The 10,386-nt window shown below is 44.8% G+C and overlaps 1 protein-coding gene across 1 annotated transcript in view; it reads left to right on the top strand.

Moving 5' to 3' along the window:
• Nucleotides 1-221: 221 nt before the first annotated feature.
• LOC125288179 (bromodomain adjacent to zinc finger domain protein 2B-like) overlaps nucleotides 222-10,386 on the top strand; it is a 97,677-nt gene continuing 87,512 nt past the window's right edge. The window contains 1 exon segment of the mRNA XM_048234320.1: nucleotides 222-498. The gene's annotated coding sequence lies outside the window, so the exon portion shown is untranslated.

The raw sequence follows: 10,386 nt of genomic DNA, 5'->3' as shown, positions 1-10,386 counted from the left end.
GCCATAAAAAGCTAATCGTTACCATTAACGATAAGGTTATGTGCATATCATTGGCTACAAAAGAGTTTAAATGGCTAAGACAGAGGATGAAAAGGTGCCTATTTGAAGGACATTGCACTGGCTCATCCCTGGCACTACAATTCCATTTGTTTGAACAATTACAAAACATATGAATAATTTGAAGCGTGCCAGCCTTTCCGTCCAACGAGAATGAATAAAAGTTTTCATTGTAAAGCACTCGCAGGCTGACGTCACTTTGGTTCCTTGAAGTGAAGCAGAATAAACCTTGGGAAGAGACTCCTTCAATCTGCTGTTCGTAACTAACACACACAGTCACTCACACCGAGACTCAATTACTGCCCAATTCCCCTCTTTATCATCTCCTCCTGCGACCGGTCTCTTACGAAACCAAATCGAAAAGGAAAAGAAAGCGCAACGTAAAACGAAGTATTACACATAGCGAAATCAAAGGGAATAACTTCAAGTGTGAAAACTACGGTAAGTTATATTTATTTCGAGGTGGAGGTTGCTAGCTAAGGGCGACCAGTTACTACACCGAAGAATCAATGTTGTGTTGCTGGCTGGCTTGATTTCTTTAGCGAGTGAGCTAGCTAGCTCGTTAGTTTCTTTCGCGAGGTACGGACCAATCTTAAAAGCATGAGCTGCAGGTTTAGTCTAAACTTGGCAAAATCTAGAAACGAATCTTAAAGTGACAAGTCAGTGGATTTCGCACCTTGACTATTTAAATGTAAAACTTCAAGATTGGTCGAAGTGTTGCTGCTGTGGCTAGAGCCGAGGTTGTGACTTGGGCTGTAGGAAACCCGTCTTTGTGTCCTCTCTCTCGTGCGGTTTAATTGATCTATTTTCAAATAAAAACTGTCAAAAATAATTTTTGGCATCCAAACATTTTTGAGAGAGAGAGTACTTACGTACAGTTACGCTAGATGTGTGGATGGCTGTGTATGGTTTTAAATTAAGTATACGAAATGCTGGAGTCAGTTTGAAGGTAGAGCAGCAGAAGCTACCTTTGGTCTATTTAATGTCCGTCTCACAGATGATGGCAAAAGCTAACAGCTCTTCACTGAGAAAACAAGATAAAAAAACTATTAAATGTTATGTTGTATATTTTACGAGATCGTTTTGTAGACAACGTTAACCGTGTTTCTAAGGCATTTTTGTATAAAATCCGCTCATCGGTGAGGGCAGTCCGCTGTTTTGACTTGAGGTTTTCTTTGCTCTTATCTTTGTTGCTTCCTTAAAGAGAAGCGGCTGCTGCCTGGCCGAGTTGTTGAAATTTATCCCTTTGTGTATATTACAATATCCTCCATTTTTCTGCCCTCTAAACAACAAGCCTCTCGCCATCTTGGTTAATTTGAACTCGCCGGTCTTTTCGCTACAATCGAAAGCATACGAATCCATGTTTTTACAGACAGAAAGTTAAGAATTGTCTCGAGCAGGAGCGATGACGTCATGTGAAGTTTAAGCAAAATGTTGCGTTATTCACGGAAAGCATGGGCATTGATGTTAAAACAACATCGCCAGATAAGGGATACTTTAAATAAATACACGAACGGCGAGGGGGTGTTATTGCGGGCTTGGCCTCACGGAAAGCTGTAATTTAAGATTTAAATGTGACGTGTGTATAATTTTAACAGCCTATGCTCTGGGTGGACAGGTGGACAGACAAGAGCAAGCACTAACTGTTAATGTTAGTCTGGCCTTTTTTTCTTGTTTTTGTCTGCTGGCAGATGGTTGCATTGTTAGTTAGAAATGAAAAGTTGTAAAGCTGCATACTGTTTTTGTCTAGTTATGAATTACTTAAAAAGTATAAACAAACGACTGCAATCCGTAAAACGTTTTTTCAGAAACGTCCTTGGTGCACTTGTTGAGTGAATTTTTGGTCAACGACAATAAGAGGGATATGCTTTTGTTTTTGACAGTTTGTTGATACAAATGCATCTGTTAAACAATATCAATAAAACAAGGGGGTTGCTAAAAGTAAGGAGTAAGTATGAGTTGCTTTAAATTGAGTAAAGTTAAAGAAAAAAAAAAGGTTGCCCACGACTATTCTTAATAGTCAGACTTAAGTGTCAGTGATGTCGTCAATCTAAGAACTGACCCTTTTGTTACCAGTGGGTTAGCTCTAGCTTGTCCAGTGGTCAGGCTACCACAACCTCTGCCAAAAAATGAGACAGTCTGCCATGGAGTTATTCGTAGCAGTGGGACGTTGGTAATAAAGAGTGACCAATGGTGATGTTTTTAATTCATGCTGACACACAGGTAGTCATCACATCACATCATTACAAAAGTATAGTCTACCCTTTTTTGTGTTTGCTAGTGTGTGCATTTCGGGATGTAATGGTCGCGTTTGTGTACACATATGTGGGATCTGTCGCCCACGGGAAACAAAAGTGTCTGCCATATAGCTCTTAAATGAAGTGTTGCTTAACTGACCAATGTTGCTCCCCTAGTCTTAGCCTACATGACACATAGGTGCCTCCCAAATGGAACATGTGCTAGGGGCCCCATTGCCTGAGAGAACTGGGGATGGACACAAATGTTTCTGCCCCTTCAGGCCCCTTTGTGAGGATGTGGATGCCTGCAGAAAAAGCCATGAGTGTATGTGAACAGATGTTTAGCCAAACATCCTGATGACATCTCTCTTTCTCTCTCTCTCTATCTTGTGGGAATGCCATATCTCTATACCCCCCTCTCTCTTGTGGGAATGTCATTGCTCCTTCTGTTTTGCCTTCTCTGTCTTTCTCTGCCTATCTCTCTGTCTCCCACTCTCTCCTTCTTCCTCCCTGCGCTCTCATTGCATCGACTTGACAGCTGCTTGATTTCATGGAACTGCTAAGAAGCCATTAGCGATATCAGTGAATTGAAACGGAACAGTCTCACCCACTCTCCTGTGCCATTACAAATGTCTATTGTTGAGCTTGTGTGAGTGTGCGTGTGTATGTGTGTATATGTGCGTGTGCATATGTGCGTGCATGCGTGTGTGTGTGTGTGTGTGTGTGTGTGTGTGTGTGTGTGCGTGCGAGCCAGCCACAGCTGAACACACAGTCCTGGACCCACTAATACACGTTCGCGTTGTGTTTCCCTGAGTGCAAACGAGAGAGAGAGAGAGAACCAATCTGTCAGGGCTTGTTTGTGATGTGGGGGTTTGAAGGCGAATGCCTACTGTGCTCTCTCAAGCACACCCAAAGCATAGAGGGGAGGGGGAGAGAGAGAGAGGGGAAAAAAGAAAGAAAAGAAGAGAAAGAGGGGGGGAAAAACGGATGGATGTCTTTTTCCGTGCCAGATGAGGGTTGGAGGCGTCGCTCCCGTGTCCTGTCGGAGCAGGATGTTGTTTTTCCTCATGGCGAGGTTCAAGGAAAGAACAAGGGAGAGAAAGAAAAGTGGATAGACAGAGCGCGAGAAAAGAGGAGGAGGAAAGAAAGGAACATTAGGCCTGACACAGACCTGATGAGTGCTCTTGAACAGACAAATCTAAAAACCGAGCCACAGACTTATAGCCATCATCCAGCTGAATCCTGTTTGTCTCATCTTTGCAGAGTTGTAGTCATGCTGAAGAGCTTTGAGTTGGTCCTTGGTGGGGGTTGAGTGTAGGAGGGAGTTGGGAGAAGAAGGGGTGATTATAAGCTGATTAGGGACAAATTAGTTTTGAAGAAGTGTCCAGGGATTCCCAAATCCACGAACCTTGGAATAGTGTCTTCTTTGGTTTGTTTTCTCAATTCTGTTGAGGTGGTTGTTGTTTTTAACAAGATAATTTTATCTCAATGTCACCTCTGTGTTGCCAAAGAGTGTGTCATTGATTTAGGTTGTCTTCGTGTTCTTTGCCCCAATACACACCTGGTTTAGCCTAGTTAAAATGGGGCCTGGCACTTTTTCTGATTTAGTTAAAAAAGATTAAAAAAGTGACGGTTGATAACAGTTGATAAAAATCTGTAAAATATCCAAGAATTAAAATACTGTCATTCTACAAAGCCTTTTGCTTTGCTGGATTACATCAGCAGGTGTTGGGACTTTGCTTTAGCACTGGGGCCTCTCCCTTTAACAAGGTTTTGCATTGGCCAGTGCCTGGGATCAGTGATGGCAGGTGAGACGGACAGGGCTGCGTTGCTGAGTTTGTTTTTTGTGAGGCCTGACACCATCTTAATCAGGATGGGACTTGCAGGACCCATTTTTGGGGCCGCTTGTGGACTCCCACTCGAGCCTAAAAGGCTACATTTAGGCATTTCCCAGAATGCTGTCGGCTGTGGGGGGTATCCTATGAATGTCCTTAAAAAAGAGAGGGGGCTGACTTAATGCCAGTGTTTGGATAGTTGGAATATTTTGTATTCATGACATGAAATATTGTTTGGTGTATTTCGGAGGGAGGCATTCATTTCTGACAATATGAAGACAAGTCACGTTGATCGGCTTGTGTAGGTGGCTCTAATTAATAATCGTTATGTATGTGTGTGTGTGTGTGTCTTAGACTTAGGAGAATAAAACACGCTTGGCATGTGTCATGTGTTATACTTTGTTTAACAGCCCCCATATAAAGCGGGGCGTTAAGGTTAGCCTCCACCTGATCTTAACACCTGTCCTTTCGAACACGGCTCTGTCGGCAGGAGGAAGTACAGTCATTTATGAGTCTCATAACTGCCAAATGAATCTGCCAATAACTGGCGGCGTTGCTGGAAGGTCGCAGAATACACATTAGACACACATTCACATGCACACACACATACGCACACACACACACACACACACACACACACACACACACTGAGAGTCAGACAATACCAGCCTGTCTTTCTGTGTGAGGTTGAGATGAAAGTCCAGAGTTTTGTCTCTGTGTCTCTTGCAACAGGGATAGAGAATCTAACTAAGGGCCACTTCTGCTTTGTGCTGCTGGGGGTGGGTGGTGGTGGTGTGGTGGTGGTAGAGGGGAATGCCTGTGTCTGTCTCTGGCTGACATGGCACTAAACAAATGGATTTCTGGTGTGTGTGTGCGTGTTTGTGTTTGTTGAGAGAAAGAAAAGTCAAGAGAGAGAGAGTTAGAGAGACTATGTGTAAGACAGAGATAATCAATCTTTGGACAGAAAAAAAGACATGGGTGAATGTGTGTGTTTGTGTTTGTGTCAGAGTGTTGTTAAGTGTGTATGACTGCTGTTATCCCATCAGCAGTAGAGTACTATGTGTGTGTGTGTACGTGTGTATTTGGTTGTATTGTGCTGGTCTTGTTCTCCAACCTCTTGCGTTGAATTTAATTTGCTGTTTGTGATTGTGATGTTTGGCGATTTGTGTTGTATCCGCTCGCTCTCTGCCTGTTCATTAGCATGGCTGCTGAGCGTGGGTGGGTGTTTACTGATGAGTGTGTCTGTGTGTGTGTGTGTGTGTGTGTGTGTGTGTGTGTGTGTAGCAGCAGCAGTTGTCACAGCTTTGCTAATGTAGTGCTAAGATGATCTGGCATAGCTTCACCCTTGGTTACCTTGCTTCATTACCACCTGCCCTTTTCCCTAAAGAATATGGTCATACACACGAACACATATACGTGCGCACAACCGGAGCAACCATGATTTTTGTGGACCATCTCTTAACGTTTGACACTCATCATTCACACACTGTTAAATCCATGCTCTCTCTCTCTCTCACACACACACACACACACACACACACACACACACACACACACACACACACACACACACACACACACACAGAGCATGCATAGTGTGACCAGGTCAGTTCAGTAGAGATGTTTACAGGTAAACAGTGGAAGGCAGGTCACCAGGGAGCAGGGTTGTATTTGGCAGGGCTATTAGCTGCTTTTGCATTCTTCTCCCTCTCTTCCTGTCTGCCTCTCTTTCTCTTGCTCTTTGTCTTTCTTCTTCAGCACTCATCCTTTCCCTGGGGCGCATGTTTATCATTCAATGTGAGAACTTTCCCTGACGAAACTCAAGGTTATAGCTGTACCGTTTGCTAGGCTTCCACCCTGATGCTTCCACCCAATGTCAAAAGGTGTACGTTTGTGCATGCGCGCGCGCGAGACACACACACACACACGCATACGCACACACACACACACACACACACACACACACACACACACATCTACAAGCGCTTTACACACACACACACACACACACACACACACGACACACACACACACACACACCAGCGCATGTTTATCATTCAATGTGAGAACTTTCCCTGACGAAACTCAAGGTTATAGCTGTACCGTTTGCTAGGCTTCCACCCTGATGCTTCCACCCAATGTCAAAAGGTGTACGTTTGTGCATGCGCGCGCACACACACACACACGCACGCACGCACGCACATACGCACACACACACACACACATATGTGCGCGCGCACACACACACACACACGCACGCACGCACGCACGCACGCACTCACGCACACACACACACACACACACACACACACACACACACACACAGTGTGTACTATTAGCAGATGATCTGTCTCCATTTCTGTTTTGCATCAGTCACTAGTTTTCCTGTTTAGGTTGGTACTCTGCTCCTTTTTGCTTTTTGTGTTGTTTTAACATGGCTATGGATAGGCTGGTGTTTGTGTATGGCTATATCTGAGGGTAAGAGAGTGTGAAAAAAGAGAGAGGAAAAGTTTGTGTGTAAGTGAGAGAGACAGAGGGTGTGTGTGTGTGTGAGTGTGAGTCTAATTATGGCCGTATGGTGTCCAGGTTGTTTTTCAGCATTGTGTCCTCTCCTTGGCTGCCTTCGCTAATCAGATGCTGATGTTGAGGTCACTTTTTTCTCTCTCTCTCTCTCTCTCTCTCTCTCACGTACACACACACACACACACACACACACACACACACACACACACACACACACACACACAGTCAAGGGGGAAAAAAAAAGTCGCTACCCAAGGTTCATCTAACTGGCCACTCGGCTGCTTGCTGTTTCCTCTCAACTGACGCCTCCAGATGGCCTCTCCCTGTCAGGGTGGGAAGAATATTCTGGAAGAATGAGGGCTGTTTTTCCGTCCTCTCCTACTCTCTATCTCTCTCTCTGTTTGTGCCGCGTGTCTGAGTGTGTGTGAGTGCGTGTGTGAGTGTGTGCATGCATGTGTGTCGCCTCTGCCCCCCAGGAGATTGTGATATTGTCTGAGTGTTGGTGGAGACTGCACCAGTGTGCCCTCACACACACACACTCACACACACACACACACACACACACACACACACACACACACACACACACACACACACACACACACACACACACACACACATTCAGACACACACTCAGCCACACATTCAGATACACACAGACAGTCGTGCTGTGCCGCTGGAGCCGTGAGGTTTGAAATGCCAACAGCTTGGCCTGTAATGTGTGTGTGTGTCTGTCTGTCTGTCTGTTTGTGTGTGTGTGGGTGTGTATGTTTGTGTTACTGGTTACTTATCACGTTGGCACACACACGTATTGCCTGGCGAAAACCCCCCACACACAGTGCTGGGCCGAGGGAGGCAGGTCCAGCGGCGTTCCTGTTGAGTGCTCGTGATGCACCGCGCCATTGGTGACTCTGGGAATATCGCCGGGGAATTGGGGAATAGGACTGAGGCTCAGAAGGGATGGGCCAGCCAGAGAGAGCGAGAGAAAGAGAGAAGGAGAGAAATGAGAGGAGAGACAGCTGGCTGCAGGAGAACGACTGGAAAAGCATCCCCCCAGCCCTCCCCACCTATATTGCTCTCCTCTCTCTCTCTCTCTCTCTCTCTCTCTCTCTCTTGACGCACACACAAACGCATACACGCACACACACACACACACACACACACACACACACACACACACACACACACACACACACAGAGTGCTCTCACAGACCCTCTGAGATTGCGTTTGCAGCAGCTTCCTCCCGTGTATTGATCGCGGCTGCATTTAAAATCTGGTCACTGCTGCCACAAAGGCCTTTCATTTTAGCTGTGCTGGCAAACGCCCGGCCTGAGCTCTGCCAGAATTTTAAATATTTAATTTGGATGGAGCGGCACATGAAATGACAAGAGAGGAGCTGGAGGGAGGAGGTGGTGGACGGGGGAGAAAGATAGGGGGAGAAAAGGGAAACAGAAAGAGAGAGAGAAAGAGGAGAGCAGGAGAGAGAGAGAAAGAGGAGGGGGTGCAGGGGGATTAATGTCTTGTAAAAAGTTTTTTTTTTGTGGTGGTCAGCTCCAGACTTAAATCTGAGGTATTGTGTTGTTTGCGAATGCTGCCCTTTTTCTGGATGGAGGGGGTGAAGCTGATAGGAAACAAACTCTCTTTATCAGACACATGCACATGTGTGTGCGCGTCACACACACACACACACACACACACACACACACACACACACACACACACACACACACACACACACACGCACGTGTGTGTTTGCATACACGCAAAAAAAAACACTCTAGCCATGTTAATGTCCTATTAAATAACCTGAAGGCATCCCTTGAGCAAATACTCCCCGTGTCACATCCTAAACAGCACTCCCCTGCCTCGTCTTCTCCCTTCTGTTCATCTCAAATGGCTTCCTCCCTGTCAGAGCGCATGGCTAAATCCCAGCCAACACACCAGTGAATTTACACTCATCACCTCCAGGTTTAATAGAATTAAAAAAAAGATTAAATTGCTTCCCCGCAACGTGGTAAATGTAAAGCGTGGAATATTGTGCAAGATTGATGGGACTAGAACGGGGGGATTTGAAAGTAAACAAACGGAAGCCCACGTCTTCCAAAGGCTGACCCTGAAAAAAAAGCGTAAACAAACGGCAGATTGGATTAGGGCCTGCTGCCAGCAAGACCTCGTTTTAAGCACGCGCTGGGTTTAAAAAAAGGAGCACCACAGATTGAGGGGACGAGGCGGGATTAAGGCGAGTTAATCCTGGGGAGCCGTGCGTAGGTGTGTGTGTGTGTGTGTGCGTGTGCGTGTGTTGCTGTTGCTATTGCTGGTGTATTCCTCGAAAGTGCGACAAGTGAGGAGGATTATTTGCTATTTGTGGCATGGGTACGTGTGTGAGACAGTGTCCTCAATTAGGAGCATCTTGTTTTATCAGATGTGTGCACTGAGTAGCCTATTGTTCCACAATGTGATTTGTTGATTCACTACAATTTCATATTATTGTTATAAGGCATTCTAGGCTGAAACTATAATGTTAAGACCAGGGCTTAAAATTCATTTTTCAAAATGGGGGGGAATTCCCCCCTTAGGTTATTCATGTAGGGGGGATTTACACAATTTGGGGGGGGGGGGGTCGATTCTGATACCAAGTCAAGAATTGCGATTTCAATACTTTCGATACTTTTTTTAAAAAAGTGTTTGATTTTGGGGGGGCCCCCATCACCCTGGCGCCATCAGTAATATATACTGTAGTGGGATCATTCACAACAGTGGACATCCTAGATTCTGCTTGACTCTCACACACACAAACACACACTGAAAATGATAGCTTATGTGATGTGTTTCTATCATATATTTTGAATTCATATAGAGTGTATTTATTTAATAATGCATTTTTTTAAAGTATAGCATTTTACTAGTAATTACTAGTAGCTAAACATATTTAGTAATTTGAATGCCTCATATTGACGCTTTTAACCTATAACACTTAGGCATATCATTAATGTGGTGTGTAGGTCCAATTGAGTGCACATTGCTGATGAGTAGGTGTAATTGAGTGCCTGTCACTTTAAGAAAATACGCGGAGAGTAATTCCTATGGAGTAATTAGCCCCCTTCAACCTGACTGATGGTTTTAGGCTATAGTCGCTAGTGAATAAAAAGTTGTGCATAGTGCGGTATGTGTATGCAAATCATTATGTTTTCTATGTCATTAGATACAATAAATTTTCAAAAACTAACATGTCGAAGACAATCTTTCTGGGATCAAGTGTTGACGGACCTGAGCTAGCAGGATAGTTACCAAGGAGCTCTTTCCAGATGTAAAAGTTTGCCATGGTAGCGAGCCTATTTCGCGCGTAAAGCTAAAAGTGGTTCTCTCTCTCTCTCCGTGTGTGTGTGTGTGCGCCTGCATGAGGCTGGATGTTCAATTCAACTCGTAGTTGATCAGTCCTTAATGATTAGGCTATATTAACGCCATCAGTCAGGCTGTAAAAGTGTATGCGGGAATTTCTCGCATTATGATGGCTAGAGTTGCGGGACTTGAACAAATTATGCGCAATACCCGCAATCCCGCAGTGAAATTTAAGCCCTGTAAGACCAGTCAAATAACAGTATTCCTAGGAAGCAAGTCACCTCCCATGAACAGACAATTACATCTGGACAAAACAGTGCATAGGCCTTGCCTACATGAGGTTGAGTGGCATTGCTGTGTAAATTGGAATAGAAGGAGTGAAGCAAATGAGCAG

The sequence above is a fragment of the Alosa alosa genome, chromosome 23, assembly GCF_017589495.1.
Source record: "Alosa alosa isolate M-15738 ecotype Scorff River chromosome 23, AALO_Geno_1.1, whole genome shotgun sequence".
NCBI classification, from domain to species: domain Eukaryota; kingdom Metazoa; phylum Chordata; class Actinopteri; order Clupeiformes; family Clupeidae; genus Alosa; species Alosa alosa.
This window is presented reverse-complemented; position numbering and strand designations above follow the sequence as displayed.